Source organism: Bos indicus, chromosome 13 (genome assembly GCF_029378745.1).
Source record: "Bos indicus isolate NIAB-ARS_2022 breed Sahiwal x Tharparkar chromosome 13, NIAB-ARS_B.indTharparkar_mat_pri_1.0, whole genome shotgun sequence".
Classification (NCBI taxonomy): domain Eukaryota; kingdom Metazoa; phylum Chordata; class Mammalia; order Artiodactyla; family Bovidae; genus Bos; species Bos indicus.
This window is the reverse complement of record NC_091772.1, coordinates 61,258,973-61,283,637: the sequence shown is the minus strand read 5'-3', so window position 1 is coordinate 61,283,637 and position 24,665 is coordinate 61,258,973. Positions and strand designations below refer to the sequence as shown.

General features: G+C 46.5%; 1 protein-coding gene and 1 long non-coding RNA gene across 5 annotated transcripts in view; one reads left to right on the top strand and one right to left on the bottom strand.

Annotated features, from left to right (window-relative positions):
- The window catches only part of BCL2L1 (BCL2 like 1), a 50,181-nt gene that overhangs the window by 19,142 nt on the left and 6,374 nt on the right, over nt 1–24,665 (top strand). The window lies entirely within an intron of this gene.
- LOC139186555 (uncharacterized) lies at nt 5,678–24,034 on the bottom strand. Its single transcript, XR_011570175.1, has 2 exons — nt 23,931–24,034; nt 5,678–9,513 (listed from the first exon to the last, which is right to left on the bottom strand). It is a non-coding gene; the product is annotated as an uncharacterized lncRNA (long non-coding RNA).

The window sequence follows — 24,665 nt, the reverse complement described above, 5'->3', positions numbered from 1 at the left end:
GTTTCTCTATCATTCTTTATGATTGGTAAGTAAATTATGCCCAGACTTGTGAAAACGATGGTATATTTTAAAACTCCAGTCATGTGCATGACCTTGGGATCATCCCAGACTCCATGTGATTGTCCAGGGTTTATTGGCTCCCTCGCTCCTGGACTAAGGCGGCATGATGATCTCTTCCGCTTCCTTCACCAAAGGGGCCTGGCCAGCAGGCCCTTTCTGGACCCAGCCAGCTTTGTTTCAAAGAGAGGCTTTTCCCCAGATTTATTAATTGAGATATCACCATTTGAAGAGCCAGTTCTGCCCTTGAAGTACTTCCAGTTGAATTAGAAAAGATGTTATGAACATGACAGGGAGATCTTGAGAAAACCAATAATAAATGCTAAATGCCAAATAAGAGCAATACTTCACAGAAGAGGTGAGTTTGTGCAGGGACTTACTGCAGAGACAGGGAAAAAAGGGGCTTGTGCTCCACATGACCTCAGTTGTGCAAATTGGGATGGACTCTCAAGGAGGGAGAGACCCATAGGAGTGGCAGTCTGTTTTGGAATGTGTATGGAAGGGTCGCTTATTAGGTAATAAAGACCGAAAGGTCAGCTGAAGCTAGACTTGCAGGAGAGTCTGAGGCCCTCCTCAGCAGTCCTGGTATCCCAACATATGAGTTATTACCAGGTATGGATGCCCATCCTGGCCACCTGTTGGTCCACTCATTGATTCCCAGGTAGCAATGCCAGCATCTGGAATGAGAGCCAAGACCTGACAGCAGAGGAATAAGTGTGGGGTCCTTGTCAGTTTAGCCTTTGGCCATTGCAGGTACATTCATTCATTTATTGATTCAGCAGATGTTTGTTGAGCACCAGTACATGCCAGACCTCTGCTGAGGGCCAGGGATGCTGTGATGAACAGGACAGTCAAGGACACTGCTTTCACAGAACTACTATGTTAGCTGGGGAGCCAGCTACCCCAAGAAACAAGATGATCTCAGATGAAAATGAGACTGAGTAATGCAGTCTCAGGGAATCTAGGGAAGCAACATTAGATGAGGAGGTCAAGAAGGCCTCTCTGAGAAGGTGACTTTTGACCGGAGTGTAGATGAAGGAGAAAGCCAGCCTGAGAAGATCTGAAGCAAAGATTTTTGCAAACAGAAAAGCAAGGCTCGTCCAGGCTTGGGGCCCACGTATATATTCGGCTCTCACACTAGTGGGTCTAGTGTGGGCATTGGTTTCCCTTTGTGGTATTGGTATTTCACTCTGACCCAAAGGGAGTAATGGCGACCACCACTTACTAAGCATCTTTCCCCAATCAGACACTTTATGTCCATTGTCTTGTTTATTCTCCTACCCGGCCTGTGTGATGAGTGGGCTGTTAGCCCCTGTTTCTTTTCCATGAGGAAGTTGAGGTTGAGAGAGATGACGTTCCATGCCCAGGGTCCTGCAACTTGGACATGGTGGAACCTGGGTTCAGTTCCAGCATGGTCTGGCTCCAAACCCAGGCTTCTTTCCAGGGCTCCAACCTCGAATAAGTGTTAGTTTGGGATGTGCAGAAAGCTGCTGAGCAAAAGGAGAGTTAGGGTAGTATCCTGGCATGACGGTCTTGAAGGACACCTACTATCCTGTCATCTGTGAGGACTCTTTTTGCTCAACTGCAGGAGGATGCCTCCAGAGCCTGGGGTTACTGTTGGCCTTTGCCAGAAGCATGTTCGGGCTTAGCCAGCTGAGTAGCCTCCAGTTTCCTGCTTTTACCATCTCAGCTGCTGGTCAGGAGGTTTGGGAAGGTGACATCATCTAGCTGAATCAGCTGCTGCTTCTAGACACATTAACGGGAACTGAAAGTCATTGCCCCTTCCTTCCCACTCCGCAAGTCTCTTCAGAATGAGACTGGGGTACGGACATTCCACCTGTCTGCAGGGTGTTAGCTGAAACAGTGCTCCCCATAAAGAGTTGGAAGGTGCATTTTCCCAGATAAAAGTGTCCTCGAGGCTTCTCAAGCTAAAGGAACTGTGCCATCCAGGTGTAGGATTCATAGGAGGGCCCCTCTCCTCCACCTTCATTTAGCCCTGTGACTTTGACAAGAACTCCTGACCCTTCTCATCTCCTTTGCCCAAGTCGAAGGCTCAGGTCCAGTGCTGTAGGATGGGCAAACACATGTTATTTGTGGACTTTGACCTTAAGGCATTTAACATCAGGTCAAGGGGACAAAAGACAGCTGATACTTTAGAGCAGAGCATCCACCACACTATGATCTGTTGGGTATCTTCCATTGACCCAGTGACTGAAAAGGAAGAAAATAGAGAAAAAGAAAAATAGTAAAAAGATGGCTCAGTGGCAGGTGAGTAGGACAATAAGCTTACCTGTTCTATGACTTTTGCCTCTCTCAGCTTTGCTGTTCTCATGTGTAAAATGGAAGTCACCAGGGTATGTGACTCCTTTGATCATTGGAATATTACATAACACAGGTACAGCGTTCAGCAATGCATTTAGCGCCCAGGGAGTACTCAGTGAATGGTAGCACTGTAGACAGGTCCTCAAAAGAAGGCCATTGAGCAAGTCTGGGAACTGGGCTTTGGAGTCTGGCTAGGCTATGGATGGATGCTGGCTGGAAGCGGACTGCTGTAGAATCTTGACAGGTGACTTTACCTCTTCGTGCCTTCGTTTTCTTCTCTGTAAATCTTGGGTATTGCTAGAATCTGCTTTACTAGGACTGTTGAGGGGGTTAATGAGGTGCTTTATTCATAAGGGAAATTGCTGAGGAAGTCCCCAGCATGTGCTGTCACTGTTTCTCATTTGGCAGGAGAACTTAGCCTGGTTAAAGGCCGGCAGTGGGAGGTGAGAGGGCAAAGCTATTGCTCATTCCCTCTCCCACCTGGACAGCTCTACAGCCGCCTCCCTGCTTCTGCCCTTGTGTTCCCCCCCCCCCCCCGACCCCCCCAACCATCTATTATCCAAATAGCGGCCATGATCCTTCTAAAGTAGAGATCAGACCCTGTCATCCTTCAGTTCAGAATCCTCCATTCTGAACCGATGAGTGACTCGTCATTCATGAGAATGAAAACCACCATGTATATAGTGCAGGGACAGTCCCCTAGACACATCCTAATCAGAAGTGGCTCTTCTCCAGCTCCTGTGGCCCAGTGTGTATGTGCATGTGTGCAGGCACAAGCAGATGACACAGCGGTGATGCTCTGCACCCAGGGCATTTCCTAATAGGGAAGGACCTTGACCACTGCCTTGGGGTACCAAAGGTCATCTTGGCTGAGAAAACTTAAGGACACTCAGGCCTTCCTCCCTTCTGAATCTGAGTCATTTCCTAAGAGAGGTTGGTCGAGAGGTTGGTCATTCATTCATTTGTTCATTAAATATTTTTGAGTGGCTGCCATGTGTTAGGCATTGCGTAATAGGTTGGGCATACGGCATTAAACAAACCCAAGTCCCTATATTCACTGCATGAGCAAGACGGGGAGCATGAGCCCAGTGAGAAGCTGGGCAGGTGATGAGGGTGGTTTGTATGAGGGTGGAGGCGTGGTCAAAGTGGTGAGCTGTGGTCAGTGCATCAGTATAATTTGAAAGTCAGGTCCAGTGGATCTGCTAAGATTGGATAAGGGGTGTGTGAGAGAGAAAAGAGTCTGGGTTTTTGGCCTGAGTAACTGGAAGAAGCTTGCTGCTGTTTATTGAGAAGGCGAAGATATCATCATGGCCAGTAGTTTCTTGCGAGGGCTGCCTGCATGCAAGGCCTCATTTGTTTACTGTTTGACTTTTGGGCAAGTGTTTAAGTTTACCAAGCCTGTACTTGGCATATAGTAGGGCCTCAGTAAGAGCTCTGATCATTATTATTGTGGAAGACAGGGAATCCCATGACCAAGCAGGCATCAGCTCCCACCTCACCTCCACCACCCTCTCAAGGAGCCCACCCTCCAAAAGACAGCTCAGACACCATCTGTCCAGCAGAGAAAAGCCACAGGGAGACAGCTTTTTTTTGGGGGGGGGTGGGGGGAGACATTAGAGAGATGAGCCTGTCCCAAGAAACCTAATCTCATTCTCAGCAGGTGCTAATCCCAGCAGCCTCCGGTGATATCTGAGCCCAGCCCACCCAGTTCCTTGCCCACCCCCACCCTGAGTCCCAGACCCTCGTCCCCTCCTCACCAACTCCGAACTGCCACCAGCATACTTTCTTACCAGATGGAGGGGCTCCTAGAGGAGGAGGAGGCTACCATCCCTCTAACTGGGCCCAGTTCTTTACATGGACAGGTCATCAAGGGCTTCAGGTGCCACCTGTCCGGAGGCCGTCCCCCCCAACACACACACACACACACACACAGGTGCCAGTTCCTGGGCGTGGTGCTTGATCCAAGCAGATCTAAGCTGGAGCCAGCTGGAGCCAGGGACTCCCACTGTGCCCCAGCTGCTGCCTGCCCTCCCACTGGCAGGCCAGAAACAGGCTTAACTCTTTGGACACCACACATGTAGTCAGAGCAAATGGTTGCAGTTCTGACTCCAACTATTGCACTGTTTCAGCATACCTTTTTTCTTTTTTAAAAAAGAAATTTATCATAAATACAACAGAAAATATCTTATGCATATGTAAAGTTTCAGTAGGAAAATGATCACCTGTAAACTGGTAACCGAGTTTAAGAAATCAAACTTTTATGAGTACCTCAGAAGCTCCCTCCAGTTACAGCTACCCCCTGCCCATTTTCCTGAGATTTGTGTTTACCATTCCCTTGCCTTTTTTTAAAGTTTGAATGTGTGTGTGTGTGTGTGTGTGTGTGTGTGTGTGTGCTTCTGCATGCTTTTAAATTTCATTTAAATATCATAGTGTGTGTATTCATCTGCGGTTTACTTTTTTCATTCAATATTGTGAGATCCGTCAATGTTACGTGTATAGCTGTAGTTCATTTATTTTCATGTCCCTTTGTATGATTATGTCTCAAATTATCCATTCTATTGTCAGTGGTTATTTGGGTTGTTCCCTTGTTTTTGCAGTTTCAAACAGTGTGATTTTGAACAACATCTGTGTGTGTCTCCCCCTCACATGCACGTGTTCAAGCATCTCTCTTGGGCAGTGGTTCCTACCCCTTAGCTGCTCATCAGAGTCAACTGGAGGGCTGGTTAAACCACAGATTGCTGGACTCCACCCCTGCAGTGTTTCTGTCTGCCTGGACTGGGGCCTGAGAATTTGCGTTTCTAACAAGTCCCCAGGCCATACTGCTGCTGCGGGTCTTTGGACCACAGTGGGAAACGTTGCTCTAAGGATTGGAATTGCTTGATGGAAGATGATGCCCAAATGTTACCCTATGTGTTTGTAAGAATTTATGCTGCAAGCAGAAGCATATGAGTTTCCATTGCTTTACATCTTAATAATACTTGATACAGTCAGACTTGAAAATTTTTATATAGCTGGTGGGTGTGAGATGGTGTCTTGGGGTTTTAATTTGCATTTCTCAGATTACAGGTGGAGTGGAGAATCTTTCCTTACATCTATTGACCTTTCATGTTTCCTCTTTTGTAAAATATCTATACAATTCGTTGCTCTGTTTAGTGTTGATATGCCTTTTTCTTATGGATTTGTAGGCATTCTCTACATATTCTGAACATTAATCTTTTGTCTGCATGTGTTGTGAATGTAGGCTCTCAGTTTTGCATTTTGCCTTTTCACCTTATATGTGATATCTTTTAATGACTGAAATTTCTTTTTTTTTTTTTTTTAAAGTCTATTGTATTTGTTACAACACTGCTTCTGTTTTGTGTTTTGGTTTGGTTTTTTGGCCCTGAGGCATGTGGGGTCTTAGCTGCCTGACCAGGGATTGAACCTGTACCCTTTGGACTGGAAGGTAAAATCTAACCACTGGACCATCAGGGAGGCCCCCTAAAATGTCTTAATTTTAGTGTAGTTGAATCTTTTCTTCCACAATTTACACATTTTGTGTTATGTTGAAGAAATCCTTCCTTAATCTGTAGTCCTAAAGACAGTTGTATTTTCTCCTTAAAGTTTTGAAGTTTTGCCTTTCACATTTAAGTCTTTAATAGATCTAGAATTGACTTTCATGTCATCTTAGTATTTTTGTTGGTGGAATACCTTTATTTCAATAGGCTTTAAACATCTATAAATCTGAATTATTTATAACTTCAGTTGTACCTAGAGCTTATTATATACACTGCATTAATATTTCATGTTGAACAAAGGTGCCCTCTTTGGGAGTTTTGATCACATTTAAAACCCTTCCATGACTTTTGTTGGATTTCTTCAAATTTTAGATACAATAATGGTATTGCAATTATGGAATTTTTTTTTCCTTTTTTAGAAGCACATATTAAACTATGTCTAGAATTTGCTTCAGAATAATACAGGGGTAAGGGAGAGTGGGTTTTCCAGGGGGCGCTAGTGGTAAAGAACCTGCCTACGAATTTAGGAGACACGGACAGGTTTGATCCCTGAGTTGGGAAAATCCTCTGTAGGAGGGCATGGCAACCCACTTCAGTATTTCTTGCCTGGAGAATCCCATGGACTGAGGAGCCTGGCGGGCTACAGTCCATAGATCCTCAGCCCATAGAGTCACAGAGTTGGGTGCAACTGAAACAAACGACTTAGCACGCATGCGTGCAAGGGAGAGTGGAAACACATAAAATCCGATCGGTATGAAGTTGATAATTGTTGAAGCTGAGTGGGGGTGGTTCATTTTATCATTCTGTCTACTTTTGTACACGTTTAAATATTCTCATAATCAAAAGTTAAAAATATTCAAGGACTATTTTCAGGGTTACTTAGGAAGTAAAGCATCTTTTCTTACATTTGATTAGCCACGTATATTTCTTCCAGAGCCAGTTGGGTCTCCATTTACTTCTAGGAGTCCCTATCTGATAGAGTGTTTTTTAGCATAAAGGCAGATTGTTAAGGAAAACAGGAGGAGAAGGAGTGGTTGGGGGCTTAGGGGAAGAAAGGTGGGAGGAGGAGGGGGTTTTCAGGCCTGCTTGCCAGCCCTCCCCCTAGAGCCTGACTGCCCATGTTCCTCCAGAGCTAGGTCCCCACTTTTTCGTTTTTTCTCCTGAGACTATCAGGGATAATTTTTACTTTAACTAGAACCTTCTTTTCCCCTAGACAAACTTAACCTAGAGGACAGAGAAACTTCATCATGGCTCCTGGTCCTTGCCTGGGGCCAAAGGGTCAGCGATGGGGGCAGCCCCAGTGTAGCTGGTCATACAGTGGTGGTGCTATTTTGGTGTCACAGGATGCAAATACCAGAGTTCTTTTTTTTCTGATAGTGTGATAACTGGCCACAGGGTCTGTCTTTGGGCAGTCCCAACTGCTTCTTTTTTTTTTTTCTTTTTTCTTTTTTTTTTCCAACTGCTTCTTATGGGAGAATTCATTTCTCTTTTTCTCTTCTGTCCTCTCTCAAACCACCCTGCCCTTAACTTTTTATTAGTTTTCTTGGAATAGATAATATATTCATGGGGTTCCAATTTTGAAAGGAACAAATGTCTCCTTCCCACTTTTTTCTCCTAGCTACCCAGTTCCCTTCCTGGGAGAGTGGACTCTGTAGACATAAGCAATCACATATATTTCCCATGATATACAAACAGTTATGTGCTATAAATACTGTTTGGTACCTTGATTTTCTCACTTAACAGTATCTCTCAGAGATCATTCCATATCAGTCCATCAAGAACTTTCTCATTCTTAATAGCTGCAGTGTATTCCGTACACAATACTGTCCTTTATTGAACCAGTTCCTGCTGCTGCTAAGTCGCTTCAGTCGTGTCCGATTCTGTGCGACCCCATAGACGGCAGCCCACCAGGCTCCCCCGCCCCTGGGATTCTCCAGACAAGAACACTGGAGTGGGTTGCCATTTCCTTCTCCAATGCGTAAAAGTGAAAAGTGAAAGTGAAGTTGCTCAGTCGTGTCCGACTCTTCGCAACCCCATGGACTGCAGCCTACCAGGCTCCTCCGCCCATGGGATTTTCCAGGCAAGAGTACTGGAGTGGGGTGCAGTGGTAGACATTTGGGAGGCAGTTTTTTAGCCCCATTAGGGCTGCTCACTGAACAGCCCTCTATATTTGTCGTTTGGCCCACGTGTGACTACAGGCTGTCTGTGGAGGATCAATCCCTCAAAGTGCAGTTGCAGGGTCAAAGGGTGTGTGCTCTTGTGATTTGATAGACATCACCAACGTGGGCCATTAGCAGCAGTGCCAGCTCACAGGAGCATCTTCCTCCCTGCACCCTCCCACCGGGGCAGTCAGGGCCTGATTCAGCATACTTACTGAGTGCTTTCCCATGGCAGGCTCTAGATACAAAGATCACACTTTCGTGTATCAAGTGATACTGTTACTATGTGCCAGACCCAGTAATACAGCCAGCCAACAAGGAACATTTTTAGATAAAAAAAGCACAGGAAGGTTTAACAGTGTACTATGGTCAGTGACCCAAGCTGTTAGGTTGGTGCAAATGTAATTGTGGTTTTGGACCATGTATTTTAAATCATTATAAGTAGGCTCAAACATGTCCTTATTAGTCAAAATAGGAACCATTATAATCAACACATTTTTGCCAATGAGAAATAACTTTGTTTATTCCTGTAGCATAAAAATCCATGCTTTGGGATTCCACGAACTCTTAGAAAGCGTTTTCTGCCTCCTGCTGGTTGTGGAAGTGTTTTCCCTGCAAAAAGTTGTCAAGATGCTTGAAGAAGTGGTAGTCGGTTGGCGAGAGGTCAGGTGAATATGGCAGATGAGGCAAAACATCATAGCCCAATTCGTTCAACCTTTGAAGCACTGGTTGTGCAGCATGCGGTTGGGAGTTGTGGAGAAGAATTGGGCTCTTTCTGTTGACCAGTGCTGGCTGCAGTTGCAACTTTTGGTGCATCTCATCGATTTTCTGAGCATACTTCTCAGATGTAATGGTTTCACTGGGATTCAGAAAGCTGTAGTGGATCAGACCGGCAGCAGAACATCAGTGACCATGATCTTTTTTGGTGCAAGTTTGGCTTTGGGAAGTGCTTTGGAGCTTTTTCTCAGTCCAGGCACTGAGCTGGTCATTGTCAGTTGTTGTACAAAATCCACTTTTCTTCACACACCACGATCTGATTAAGAAATGGCTCGTTGTTGTGTGGCATAAGAGAAGACAGCACTTCAGTATGATGATTTTTTTGATTTGCGGACAGCTGATGAGGAACCTGCTTCTTGAGCTTTTTCACCTTTTCAATTTGCTTCAAATGTCAAATGACTGTAGAATGGTCAACATTTGAGTTCTTTGGCCACTTCTTGTGTAGTTATAAGAGGATCAGCTTCAGTGATGCTCTCAGTTATCATTGTCAGCTTCCGATGGTTGGCCACCGCGCTCATCGTCAAGGCTCTCATCTCCTTTGCAAAACTTCTTGAACCATACTGCACTGTGCGTTCGTTTGCAGTTTCTGGATCAAATGTGTTGTTGATGTTTCGAGTTGTCTCCACTGCTTTACAACCCATTTTGAACTCAAATAAGGAAATCGCTCAAATTGGCTTTTTGTCTAATATCATTTCCATAGTCTAAAATAAATATAAAATAAATAGCAAGTGATAAGTCTTTAGTGGTGGTGGTGGTAGTTTAGTTGCTAAGTCATGTCCCACTCTTGCAACCCCATGGACTAGCCCACCAGGCTCCTCTGTCCTTGGGATTCTCCAGGCAAGAATACTGGAGTGGGTCGCCATTTCCTTCTCCAATAAGTCATTAGCAAAAAAATAAACAAAGCGCGAAATGCACATTAAAATGATGTATAACATAACCACATTTATTTAGAATGTATTCCAATATTAAAAGGTAAATTTCCATAATGCAAAAACCACAGTTACTTTTGCACCAACCTAATAGTAAGTTGCAGAGCTGGGATTCAAACACAGGTTTAAATTCTCTAACACTTATGCTCTTAAATAACATGCTGACTGCCCCTCAGGAGGAATAACACATGGTCTCAGAGTCTAATACAGATGAGGAATCAGGCTCAGAGTAACTGGCCTGAAGAACACACAGCCAGGAAGCTGTGGAGTCCCCAGAGGGGACTCACATATGTCTGAGCTGAGGTCTCTGGTCTGTTTTGAGCTGAGAGTTCTATGGTTTCCAAATCTAATCAGGATTCTGTCGAGAGAATTTTCTCCATCCAGAGCTCCAGTTGCTGTAGAGAGCCGTAAGTCTTACTGGTTCTTGGTGTGCAGTCTCTTGGCTGGCAGAGGGGCCCAATGACATAAGCCATCTATGATGAATGTACTAATGAAACCTAATTGCGGACATTTATTGAGTACCTCTTACGTGCAGGGTGCTTTAAAGTGCACTGTGTTGTATTTTTAAACCCTCACAGTAATCCTGCTTGGGAAACATACTGTCCCTGTTGTCCAGAGTAGTGAACCAAGAGTAAGACAGGTCAGATACTACTAAGGACAGAATCCAAGTGCAATCTAGTAGACTCGGATACCCTCACTCACGCACTCTAGTGTCCATGGATATCCCTTGGCTCTCTGCCTCTTCCACTTTTCTGTATTGTTTGATGCCCTCTCAGATGGAGAATCTGGCTTCTCCACCTCACAGTGACTGCTTTAGAGGAGAGGGTCTACAGCTCCCCTTTACCTCATACTCCCCACCCCTGTCCCCACCATTCAGGACAGGGTGGCAAAGAGTGGGCTGCAGTGTGATGCCCGAGGATTGGGGAGTGGTCATTGGCGATGGTCTCCCACTGATGTTGCCTCAGAAAAGACCCTTCTCCCAGTCATTTAACAGGTGCTCTTTGCACACCTGTGAGGTGCTCACTGCTCCCATGGGAGAGAAGAGATGTATAAAGTATAGGCATATAGGCATACCTCTTAACAACTTAGGTCATGAGACTGTAGGTACCTATAAGTAAGGACCCTGAGACTCAGAGTTTAAGTGATCAGCCCAGAGTGCACAGCAAGTTAGCGTCAGATTCAGGACTCAGCCCTTCCATAGCCTCTCAGGGAGAGCACTGTGGACTCTGTGCTGGGTGGCCTGGAGACTCCAGGTAAAGAGAGTCTGGAAGGATGGACAGATACAGCTAAGAAGAGAGAGGCCAAGGTGTTCAGGACAGAAGACTTAAAAGTGGAGCTGTTACACGCCTAAGATATTACAGCTGTTCCTTCTGCTTTCCTTCATGCTGTGGGGAAACCCAGGCTTGGGTCACAGCGTAATAGCACAGGGTCATTGACTGAATTTTGTCCAGTGCTGCTTTGCATCCATATATTATCTCACAGGGGCTTCCAGGTGGCTCAGCGGTAAAGAATCCACCTGCCAGTGCAAGAGATGCAGGTTCGATCCGTGGGCCAGGACAATCCCCAGGAGGAGGATATGACAACCCACTTCAGTATCCTTGCCTGGAAAATTCCGTGGATAAAGGAGCCTGGCAGGCTATAGTCCAAAGGGTCACAGTGAGTCAGACACGACTGAGAACTGAGCGCACATGCGTTATCTCACTGAGCCTCTGATTGTGCCGGGAGGTGTAGAGGAGGTCTTCCTCTCAACCATGAAGGGAACTGAGGTCTTCTGACTCCAAATCCCAAGTCCTTTCCACCATCCATGCCACCTCCACATTTTTGTAGTCGGAGAACACAAGCTCTGCAGTCAGATAGAAGGGGGTTTAGAGGGGGCTTCTCACACCTTCCCTCTGTTTTGTCTCTACGGTCTTATGATTTGCAGGTTGAGGCAATTGCAGGTGAAGAACATGCCCTTTAGGAGGCAGGTGTATGCTAAGGGGTCAGTGACATAAGGGAGGCACAGTAACACTGGAGTTCCTGTAGAGCTTTTTTCACCCCACTTTCAAGTCTTTGATTTACATGTGAAAAAAGTGATGTGCCCCCAGAGTTGCAGTGACTTGCCCAAGACTACACAGTGAGTTAATAAATTGCAACACTGGGTTAGAACTCTGGTCTCTTGTCACCAAAGAGAGCTTACTTTTTTCTTACACAATGTTGCGCCCCTGCCCTAATGGGGGTGGGGTGCAATTCTGCCAGAGGAAGGCCTCGGGGATCGGATCAAAGCACTTTGAAGCTGTAGAGAGAGCCTTAGAGATCCTCTGGTCCCTCCTCCACACTTGACAGATGAGAAGAGCGAGGCCAGGGTGCTTAACTGACTTCTCCACAGCCAGATAGGTCTCTGCCCACCACAAAGCAGTAATAAACACAGCATCCTGACACTGAGGTCCCAGGTTGTTTTCACACTACCTTGCAAAACTGGATTCCAAATTGTCTTTTTTTCTATGCAAACCTAAAGCCTCCTTCCAGATGCCAACAGTTTACAGTTAGAACAAATGTTTAGTTTGGGCAGTTTTTTCCCAAATATAATTTCATTCTCATTTTCTCTTTCTCTCTCAATTCTTATTAAGGGTGATATACTAAAAGGGGGGGCAGGGGGAGCTTCAGTAGATGACCTTGGTAGAAAAAAGGTAAACATTTGATAGATTCTCTGAAAACTAAGGAGGTCCTCAAAACCAGGAAATAATTCAGAGGCCAGCCCCTAGCCTGTGTCAGCCAGCTTACCACTTGTTCCACCCCACTCACAACAGGCCTTCAAAAGGCCCAGCCTTCCCTTGGCAGCTGCATTGGGTGAACACCAACGGAAATCCCTGGTATTTTTCTTTGCATGACCAACCATGGAGATGTAGGTCAGGCGTTGCTGGCCTGGCAGTTATAACAGCTCTCGATCTACCCCCTGCACCTGCAGCCATGTGTGCTCAGCCCTGTGGGGATGGGAAAAGAAAGTTCCCCTCCAAACAGGGGTCCAGTCCTCAAGGGCCCAGGTAGATGGAGCTGGCTAGGACTTAGGAGGGTGCTGGGAGAGACCATCTGGATGTGGGGACTAGGAGGGTGTCCCTGTCTCTTTCCCCCCTAATGTCTAATGCCTGCTGTGGTTAATAGTAGCAGGGTTGGCAGTGCTCTCCTCAGGGCAGCTTGGCCTCATCATCGCTGTTGGAGGAGACTGGGAAGGTCTTGTCTTCCCCCTGGGCTCAGTTGGGCCCCTAGGCCTGCACCCGAACCCCCACGCCTGTCTGGTGTTTACGGGATTGAAGCTACCACCCTTTGGGACCTAGCCTGTTTTCCTTTCTGCTCTCAGCTGTCTGGTCTCCATGGACCTTGCCTACAGGTTTATGCATGCCCGTCCCCCACGGTGCAGCCCCACGAGCCTCCTCTAGCTTGGCCTTTGTTCTCTTCAGCAGAGCTGCCAGTTCTGTGCCTGTGCAAGGGGTGAGCTTTCCTGGCCCTTCAGATAGGCTCCATTGGTCCAGCCTAGCTGTGCCCATCCCAAGATTCAGTCTCTTCGCCTGCAGTCTGGAGGGCAGGGCCATGGTTCCAAGCCAGGGAAAGGGCACCTGTGTGGCTGCTCTGAACTGGCCTCTAATTGACTGGCTGATTTCTTCCTGAGCTTTCTCCACCAGAGACCTCATGTATCTCCTTTATAAAGATGTGGGACCAGGATCGGTACCAGTTACCTTCAAGATAACTTACAGATGATATGCAAATAAACATTAAAAATTTTTAATAGTGTTTTTATTTTATGTTGATTGTCATTTGTGGCAAATGATATTAGTTTTCTGTTTATATCAATAATAATATGTTGCCTTTTCATTCGAGTTTTTCATTTAGCAAATACTTACTGAGTGTCTGCCTATGCCAGGCACCATTCTAACTACTGGGAGATATGCCTTCATGGAGTTTTTACATTCAGAAGAGACAGGGAATGGTGGTTGGGATGGACAGTGGCTAGGTAACACTTGGTATTTGTTTGTTTTAATAAAGAGTGATTGGGAAAGGCTTCTCTGAGGAGGAGCCATGCGAGCAGAGATCTGCGTGACCTGAGGGAGTAAACCATGTGACAGTCTGTGGTAAGAACATTCTAGACGGAGGGAACAGGTGCAGAAGCCCCAAGGTAAGAAGGGTGTGCTTGGCATGTTTGAGGAAGACCAGAGATGAGTGTGGCTAGAACAGAGGGCACAAAGGAGGGTGGTAGAAGACAGAGGTTTGTGTAAGCCCTGGTGAGACACAGTGGCTTTTCCTCTGAGTGATATGGGAAGGGTAGGCAGTGGAGTGTTTTAAGCAGACAGGCTCGGATCCTACTGCCTTTAGAGGACTCTTATGCTGGCTCCAGTGTGAAGGACCAGAGAGGGAAGAAACAGAGAAATCAGGAAGGATGTGGTTATAACAACACAGGCAGAAAAATGATGTTGGTTCGGACGGTGGGGGTAGTAAGAAGTGGTGAAATTCTGGATAAATTTTGAATATATATTCAGAGGAATTTTCTGACAGATCAGAGCTAGAGAAGACTTAAGGATGACTGCAAGGTGTTCCAGACTTCCATACCGGGACAGATGAAACCACTATCATTCAGTAAAAGGAGGAAAGATGCAGAAAGAACAAGCTGGGGAGTAGGTTAAGACTTTTCTGTACATCTAAGTGTGTACTGAAAAAAGTGCTTTAAAAAGTGAGTCAAACTTGTAGATACAGCGGGGGAAGGAGAGGGTGGGACGAATGGACAGAGTAGCATGGAAACAAATACACTATCATATGTAAAACAGATAAGCAGTGGGAATTTGCTGTATGACTCAGGGAGCTCAAACCGGTGCTTTGCGACCACTTCGAGGGGTGGGAGGGAGGTTCAAGAGGGAGGGGACATATGTATAACCTATGACCAATTCATGTTGATACATGGCAGAAACCAACACAATGTTGTGAAGCAACTATCTCCATTTAAAAATTTTTTTAAAAGAGTGAACTCTAATGAAAATAAAAATAAAAAGCAAGTCAATTGATAGGAAAATGTTCATAATGATCATGACACATAAATAAAACTCAAACAGTGATGGCTGAAATTGTGTTTAGAGGGGGTCAGACGTGTCTCTGCTTCCTTCCAGCCCTGAAATTCTACTTTGGTGATTTCAGATATCGAAGTCTCCCATTCATGAAGAACGGGAACTTGAGACTCAGCCCATGTAATGGATGCAGAAGGAAAGCCGGGAGAGGAATCCCTTGGGCCAGGCTTCTTTTGTTAACTTAGAAGGACCTGGAACGTTCTTGCACACATCCTGGCCTCCCAGCGTTGCCTCATTCACTCACACTGAGCACTTTCTGCCTAGCAGGCCCTAGATACACATAGCACAGCTCTGATGCCCCACCCCTCCCCTTATCAATAAAGCTATGCCCACCCCTACCTGGGTCTGGCTACTCCATGATCCTGCATGTGCCTAGAGGTCAGGTGAGCAAATGGCTTTGACAGCAGAAGTGGTTTTATCTCTTTTTTCCTCCCACAGGGTTCTCGTAGTTATCAAGCTGGGAAAAAAATCCTCAAAGGCCTTTTACCCTGCCTTTTGTAGATGAGAAACAGGGCCAGAGAAGCAAGCAACTCGCGTGGTCCATATCCAGTCCATTAGGAAATCCCTTCAGCTTTACTGTTACGAAATAAATTCTGAATCTGACTGCTTCTCTCCAGCTTCCCTGGCACCATCCTGATTAAGCCACCCTCATGTTCTTCCCAGATGGCTGCATCAGGTCATCACCAGTCCCTTACGCCTGCAGGTCTCTACCCAGGAACTGGAGAGCCTTGAGGGCCTTTGTTAAAATCAAAGTCAGATCATGTCTCTCCCCTGCTCAAAACCCTGCAGTGTTCACTCAAAGGACAGGCTCAAGTCTTTAAATGGCCTTCAAGGCCCTGCACATTCTGACCCTTGGCCACTACCAGACCCCACGCTGTCATTCTCCCCTCATTCACTCAGCTTCAGCCACACTGGGGTCTTCCCTGTTCTCGGAGTGCCCTGAGTGTGTTCCTGCCTCGGGGCCTGGCCCTTGCTCTTCCCCTGCCTTTCCTCAGATCCTTGTAGTGCCTGTTTCCTCACTTCATTCAGGACTCTGACCAGATGTCACCTCCTAAGGAAGCTTTCCCTGACCAGGTTTTAATTCTGCCCTCTTCAGTGTTTCTTTTTAACCCCTTCTCTCATTTAGTTTTCTTTTTAGCACTTAACCACCATCTGACATTTATTTCCTGTCTTGTCCCATTAAATTATAAACTTACACAGGTAGGAATTTTCTTCTAATTTAGTCACTGTTTTATCTCTAGCATTTAACATGGTGCCTGGCATTCAGTGGGCTCTTAATAAAGATTTGTGAAATGAATGAGTGTCCAGAGCTAAGTAGGTAATCCTCCTACAGCCCCACAGGTCAACCCACAAAGAGGTCATGGTCTATCTTGGACCTCAGGTAACAGCTCCACCAAAGCTACTAGGCATGCTTTTGTGTCCAAGATGATGACCAGATGGAGGGAGGGGGTCTCTTCAAGGACTGGCCTTGCAGGGGCTGGGTTAGGAGACAATAGGGAAGCACAGAGCAGCTATCTGCATACTTCTCTTCTTGCCACCAAGAAACCCAGGGGGGCTACCAAGGAACATGCCTCTGCCCTGGCCTCAAAATGGTCTCTGATCCAAGGCTCAAGATCCTCAGCAAGTAGTGGGCACTGGGTGGGTAAGAGGGGAAGGAAGGAAGAGCTTAGTCACATCCTTCTGCATCTGTCCTATTGCACTGGCAGACTTAACGTGCGGTGGAGTCAGACACCCTCACTGGGTAACCAGATCTCAGACAAAGTTTCCTCACCTCTCTGAGTCTTAGTTTCTTCTTTGGTAAAATGGGGACAACACCTACTTGGAAGATTTTGAGAATTCAAGTAGGGGCTAAGGCAGTATGAGCTGTGGGGGTTTTGTTGTTGTTGTTATTTGTTTGTAGCTATAAGTAATGAGACTACAATATGAGAAGCACAAATGGGGACATTCATTTTTAGCTATAAAAAACAACAGCTAACAATTATTGAGCACTTGCCATGGACCTTTTAATCCTTGCTGCTAAGGCTGTGATGGCAGTATTCTCACTTTGTAGACAGTACCCTGGGCTTGGAGAGATAAAGGATCTTGCCCCAGGTCCGGCAGTCACAGAGCTGGGGTTAGAACCCACACTTGTGTGTGTTAGAACCCACACTGTTGGACTCTAGGAGTCAAGAGGCCTTTCGAGGAGGGGGGTCCCTTTGCCTCCTCAGGTCTCAGTTTCCCGTCTGTTTAGAGTAGAGGTTGAACATGCTGGTGGTGGTGGTCTTCTGCAGTTTGTTGGTGCTGTGGGCATTGACTGTGAACAGCAAACCTCCAGGTGGCCCCTCCCTCAGTATCATGGCTACAGAATCCTCCAGCTTTCCTGACACCAGTCTCAGGCACCTTGCTATTCTGCACCTTGAGGGGGCTGGTGGGCTGCAATGAAGATGAAATAGGGAGGCTGCAGCCTGAGGGAGCCTTCAGCACTGAGGTTTTGGTTACAAGGCTGTACGCGAGGGGCTTCCCTGGTGGTTCAGACAGTAAAGAATCCGCCTGCAGTGTGGGAGACCTGGATTTGATCCCTGGCTTGGGAAGATCCCCTGGAGAAGGGAATGGCTATCCACTCCAGCATTCTTGCCTGGAGAATCCCATGGGCAGAGGAGTCCATGGGGTCGCAAAGTGTCGGACGCGACTGAACAACTTTCACACGCTGTATGTGAGAGCATTCTTATGTGGTGGGGGGCAGGGAGGGGTTGCAGGGATTTGCTCTGTCCCCAAATCCTCCAGAGCTGTTGCCTTCTGCTGTGGAATTCCAAACATTTCCGATCAGATAAAGGTGGCTGAAAATACCCGGACTTGTCTGGACTAGTTGGAGGCGGTGCTGGGGTGAGGAGGTTGAGGCCACTGGGGCAGAGCCTGGCAAGATCTGGCCCTCTGAGGAGCTGGCCCTGGTCATAGATATGCCCAATGCCCTTTGCCCTGGAATCTGCAGGTTGGACGGCAAGGCTCAGCAGGCTTTGAAGTGGAGGCAACAAGTCCTTCTTGGAGAGAATGTTGCCTCTCACCTTCCACACTAAATGACTGGATCTTTCAAATACCCCTGAGAGAGAACACAGGTAGTCAGTTATTTGCCCATGTGTGAGTTATTTTCATCTTCTTCATGCTACAGCACTAATGAGAGCCCTTTGAGATGATCGCCTTCATTGTACAGACGAGGAAAGTCCCAGACTTTCCCAGCATCCCAGACAGCGGAATGGACTCACCCCCAAGCAAGCCAGTGACAGCGCTGGGACACAAAACCCACACCTGCTGACGCCCAGCCCATTGCGCTTCACAGCACGCAGCATTGATGGTGTCAGAGTAGGGCAGCCCTGGGCAGAAGGGAGGAGGGAGTGGCTGCTTTGGACCGTGGAGTACTTGGAGGTGCAGACCCCAGAAGGCAGAGGAGAATTAGGAAGGGGGTTGGCCCCAGAGATCAAACCTCTGTTCCTTATAGATTGCTACCCTAGTCCCTCCTGCCTGTTGTGTCAACACAGTGCAGAAGATGTCTTTTCCAGAACTTTCTCCCGAGCCTGGGAGAACTTGGTGTCTGGGGAGCCCCAGGTACCTGCCCAGTCACCTGGTATCTTGGGGCCTCCTCCTAGTTTTTGCAGGCGATGAAGGTGGGGCTTAAGAGAGAGAGGGAACTGGCCTTCTTTCCTTCCCACCACTCGGCCTACTCATCAGCACCTTCTCTGGGCCCAGAACTAGGCTCTCAGCCTAGGAGACAGAGCTCATGGTCAGAAATGAGCAGCTCAGCAAATGGGTGAGAGCTCAAGGAGACTTGGAGCAGGAGAGCAGAAGGCCTCCTTAAGGCCTGCAGGTTGAGCCCTAAGAGAGAAGTAGGAGAGAGCTCAGCGTAGGGACCAATGTGAGCAAAGATCTTGAGGCTGAACAGATGATGGTGTGTGAGGGGTCAGCAGCCTGGCCCTAGACAAAGCTGAAGAGACCCTGCAGACCATGGAGAAAGGTCTAAGACGCAAGCTGAGCCTTGGTCTAATAATAAGAACAGTAATAATTACTTAAATTACTGCAAATCTAATAGGTGTCACATATAGTTCTAAGTCCTTTATATGAATTACTATTGAATTTTCACAATGTTCTTGTGAAATGAGTACATCTTTAATTCCCATATTATTAATGAGGTCCAAAGCTAAACATCTGAGTCTAATTGCAAGACTTATTGGGTCCCTGCCTGTTCTTTGCTGTAGAAGCCCACCTTGGTGGAGAAAAAGAAGATAACTTGTCACCAGCCTTGGCCTCATCTAGATAGCACTCCTATTTTATAAATGAGGAAGCTGATACTCAGAGAGCAGCAGGACCTGGCTCAGGGCCTTAACCTTTCTCTGCTAGCTCGTGTTACCTTCTTGGTTAGCCCTTGGGAGAGTTGGAAGAGAGCAGCAGAGGAGAGAGAACCAGAACTAAGGCCAGCTAGGACAGGCGGTAGAGGGAAAGAGGCAAAAAGTTTTCCATTAGAGCCGATCAAAGGGAAAAGTTTTCCAAAAGAGCTGCTCAAAAATGAAATGATCCACACAGGACGAAGGGAGCCCCTTCTCACAAGTGCGTATGTGTTGTTGTTTAGTCACTAAGTCTCATCCGACTCTTGCGACCCCATGGACTGTAGCCTGCCGGGCTCCTCTGTCCATGGGGTTTCCCAGGCAAGAATGCTGGAGTCGGTTGCCATTCCCTTCTCCAGGGCATCATCCTGACCCAGGGATGGAACCCGCGTCTCCTGCATTGGCAGGCGGATTCTTTACTGCAAGTGTGTAAGCAGACAATGCCCTGTCGATAACTCCATGGTTCTGGACCATCTGGAGTGAAACAGACCTACTGTGTAATCAGGGCGCTCCAGCTTTCCTTTTGTTTTTTTTTTGTCCTTTCAGTTTTATTGAAATGTATTTGACATACGTACTGTAAAAGTTTAAGGTTTACAGCATAAAGATTTGATTTCCGTACATCATGAAGTGATGACCACAGGAAGTTTAGGGAGAATCTGTCATCTCATAGAGGTACAAAATCAAGTAGAAAAAAATTTTTCTTCTTATGAGAACTCTTAGGATATATTCTCTTAAAACCTTTTATATATAACATACAGCAGTGTTAATTGTATTTATTTCGTACATTACATCCCTAGTATCAATTTATAACTGGAAGTTTCTACCTTTTGGCCACTTTCTTCCTCCCCGCTCCTCCCATCCCCCCAAACCCTGCCTCTGGTAACCACAAATCTGCTCTCTTTTTCTTTCTTTTTTTAAAAAATATTTATTTGGCTGCACTGGGGTACGCAGGATCTTTAGTTGTGGCATGTGGGATCTAATTCCCTGACTAGGGATTGAACCCCAGCCCCCCAGTCCTCCACATTAGGAGCATGAAGTCTTGGCCACTGGACCACCAAGGAAGTCCCTATTTGATTTTTTAAATATAATTGACCTACAACATTATGTTAGTTCCTGTTATACAGCGTAGTGATTCAATAATTCTATACAGTGCGAACTGATCACCACAATACGTGTAGTTAAGGTAAGTCACCATACAAAGATGTTACATAATTATTGACTATGTTCCCCACACTGTACATTTCATACTCATGAAGACTCATACATTTTGCAACTGAAAGTTTATGTCTCTTCATCTCCCTCACCTATTTCTTTCCAGTCCCTACCCCTCTCCCTCTGTTAAACACCTGTTTGTTCTCTGTATCTGTATCTCTGTTTTTGTTTGTTTGTTTTGAATTAGAGTCCACATATAAGTGAAACCATACTGTGTTTGTCTTTCTCTGTCTGACTTATTTCACTAAGCATAATACTCTCTAGGTCCCTCCATGTTGTCACACATGGCAAGATTTCATCCTTTTTAATGGCTAGTATTTAGTGTTGTATATTTGTATTATATTTTCTTTATCCATTCATCTGTTGATGGGCACTTAGGTTGTTTCTGTATCTTGGCTGTTGGAAATAATGCTTCAGTGAACATAGAGGTGCCTTTATGTTTTCTAATTAGCGTGTTTGTTTTCTTCACGTAAATATACAGAGAGTGATATTGCTGGATTCTGTGGTATGTGTGTGTCCGTGCGCACGCTCAGTCATGTCCAACTCTTTGTGACCCCATGGAATGTAGCCCACCAGGCTCCTCTGTCCATGGGATTTTACAGGTGAGAATACTGGAGTGGGTTGCCAAGATCCCTTCTCTCGGGGATCTTCCTGACCCAGAGATCGAACTTGCATCCCCTGCATTAGCAGGCAGGCTAGATCATATAGTAGTTCTATTTTTAATTTTCTAAGGAATCTCCATGCTGTTTCCATTCCATAATGGTTGCACCAATTTACATTCCCACCAATAATACATGAGGATTCCCTTTTTTCCACATCCCCATCAGTGATTGTTATTTGTTGTCTTTTTGATAACAGCCATTCTGACAGGTGTGAGGTGTTAGCCGATTGTGGTTTTGATTTGCCTTTTCCTAATGTTTCTTGATGTTGAGCATCTTTTCATGTACCTGTTGGCTATCCATATGGCTTCCTTGGAAAAATGTCTGTTCAGATCCTCTGCCCATTTTGTAATCTGGTTATTTGTTTTTTTGATGTTGCATTGTATGAATTCTTTGTATATGTTGGATATTAACCCATTATCGGCTATATCATTTGCAGATATCTTCTGCCTTTTAGCTTCTAAAAGGCACCTTCTGCCTTTTAGTAGGTGGCCTTTTAGCTTTGTTGATAGTTTCCTTCTCCATGCAAAAGCTTTTTAGTCTAATGTGGCCCATTTGTTTATTTTTTCTTTTGTTTCTTTTGCCTCTGGAGATGTATCCAAAAAATATCGTATTACAAATCAAAGAACATACTGCCTGTGTTTTCTTCTAGGAATTGTATGGTTTGGGGTCTTAATTTAAGCCTTTAATCCATTTAAAATTTATCTTTGTGCATGGTGTGAGAGAAGTGTCCAGTTTGAGTCTTTTGCGTGTAGCTGTCTGTGGGTTCACTTCTGGTCTCTCTGTTCCACTCATCTATGTTTCTGTTTTTTCTGCTGGTACCAACCTGTTTTGATTACTGTAGCTTTGTAGTATAGTTTCAGATCAGAGAGCATGATGCTTCTAAGCTTTCTTCTTTTTTCTCAAGATTATTTTGGCTATTGGAGGTCTTTTGTATTTCCATACAACTTTTATGATTATTTGTTCTAATTCTGTGGAAAATGACATTAATATTTTGGTAGGGATTGCACTGAATCTATAGATTTGTTCTCCATCTTTCTGAACCTCAACTGGGAAGTGAGGATGTTAGGGCTGAGCTTGAGCATCACATGGAAGGTTGCTTGGGCATCTTTTAAGGTCACTTTTGAGTTTCTGATTCTGTTTCGAGGCTGAGCCTTGGTCCTTCTCACCCTGGACACTGGGAGAAGAACGAAAGGCTGTGGCCATCTACTCATGAAAGATAGGGAGTTCATACTGAAGCCTGCATACCCTGGAGCCCATGAGCCACAACTACAGAGCTGTGTGCCACAACACCTAAAGCCCACGCACCTAGAGCCTATGCTTCGCAGCAAGAGAAGCCACTGCAGTAAGAAAACTGTGCACCGCAACTAGAGTAGCCCCACTCTCTGCAACTAGAGAAAGCCTGAACACAGCAGTGAAGACCCAGAGCAACCAAAAATAAAATAAGTAATAAATAAAAATACCTAGAAAAAAGTGAATAGGGAGTTAGTTACCAAGGGTAAAATAAGATTGAGATGAGGGGAGTTTCAGATTTCCAGGGAATGAATGCATATGAGCAGGTAGCAGCTGCCCAGGAGCCATTAAGCCTTTGGGCTCTGGAGCCAGACTGCCTGGATTCAGATCCCTGCTCTGCCATTTATGAACTGGATGGCCTTGGGAGGTCACTTGACCTCTCCGTGCCTGTTTCCTCATCTGTAACATGGTGAGTAATGATAGCACTTACTTCATGGGGTTCTTATAAGGATTCGGTGAATTTACATACACAACGAAGCTCTTAGCACCATGCCTGGTGCTTGGTAAGTGCTCAGTAAATCTCAGCTATCACTCCCTGGGAAGGAGATTAAGAGCCCCTAAATGAGCATCTGTGCCCCCAGTAAATGCTTTTCTGAATTACCTCTCTCTTCCTCCAAGACTGGTACCCCGCTTCTGAGCTGAGGCGGTGGAGAGCCTGCGCTACACTGCTGGGCCTGATAGCTTTCTCAATTCCCTAGCGGAGGTGTTATCTCCTCCCGGCACAACCACTTCCTTTTCTGAGAAATGAGCACATCTATCAGGCTTAGCTTCTTAGAACTAATGGAGGGGGAGGAGGCGGGGCGGGGGGGTGGGGGGCCGGAGAGGCTGGCAGCTGACAAGGGCAGACTTAAAGAAAGATTACCAAGAAGTTTGCTGTGAGGATGCCTCCAAATAGCCTGACAGCCCAAATGGCTTGGGCTCCCCATGCCACCCTCTTCCACCATAACACCAGGGTCACTTTGCTTTACCAGTGCTTTCATCCCCTTTTCTCACCATCACTGCCTGTGAGGTCAAAGCAGGAGAAACTGAGGTTCAGAAGTAGAGAGGCCCGCTGTGCCACCCACCAGCTGGGCTGACTCAGCTGAGGTGTCAGCCCAGCTGTCTAGCCACCCATCTCTTTGTCCCTGCCCCATGGAGTCACCTCTCTGAGTTGCCTGCATCCAGGCCTGTGGTCCCCAGGGTGGAGGAGAGAGGCTGTGTTCCTCTCATTTTGCTGAACCCCACACACAACCCCTGCCCTCCGCCTCCCACCCCCCTAGGAAAGCCAAGGGAAGTGGATTCCAACCACAAACCTCACTTCTTCCGAGTCTCCGCCTGCAGCTCCCTGCTGAGAGAGTGATAAGGCCTCTTCGTTTGCCCCACTGCCCACTTGCCTGCCATCTCTGTGAGATCTCCTAGCAAGGCCTCATTTGTCTATTTAGTTGGCATTTGTCAGCCTCTCCCTCAGGGAAACTGAGTCCAAGAGCAGAAAGTGACTCATGGCCTGCCTGTGCAGGGCTTTGATGAGGCCGGGTCAGGTACATTCTTGATGTTCGTGGCACTTTCCCTGGGCTGCTAGGAGCCCCTTCCTCTTCTCCACCTACCTCTTTCCAGAAATAACCAAGCAGGAAGGAAGCAGTGGGCCTGGGCTCTCCAGAGTCACACTAGAGGAAGGAAGGGCCCGTCTGGCAGCGGTGCTTGTTCTCCGCTAAAGCCAGGACGGAAGGGTTTCACTTTCTCTCCTGGCCTTCGTCACATCCTTTTCCTGTGGCACCCAGTTCCCCTCAGCTGGCCTGGGGCCAGAACTCATTCATTCAGCTGGTGCTTCAGGCCACCTTCCTCCTCTAAGAGGGACCCAGGGCTATAGGCCTGGCCCCAGAATATGAACTGGTTCTTCAGTTACCCACTTGAGACAGGTCTCTCAGTATCTCTGAGCCTCATCCTACCTGAGCTTAGAGTGAGGCCCTCCTTCAGTAATAGTGCATGCACCTGGCCCATGATAGGGCCTTGAGAACAGTTGTCCTTTTGTAAGTGAGCAGAGTCCTGGGTAGAGGTTAGGAGCAAAGGCACTGGAGCCAGATTGTTGGTGCAGGCAACCCAGTCATGTCACCAGACCATTGTGTGACCTTGGGCAAGTCGCACATTATCTGTGGGCCTCGGGTCTATCAGCTGTATAGCAGGTTAACAGTAGAACCCACTGGCCCACAGAGCATAGAGACAGTTTAAAGAACCAATCCATAGAAAGGACCAAGGAGAGGGTCTTGCAAGGTAAGTGCTCTGGAAATGTCAGCTGCTGCTGCCGCCGCTGAGGAGCCTAGTTCTCTGTGGGTGGAGACAGC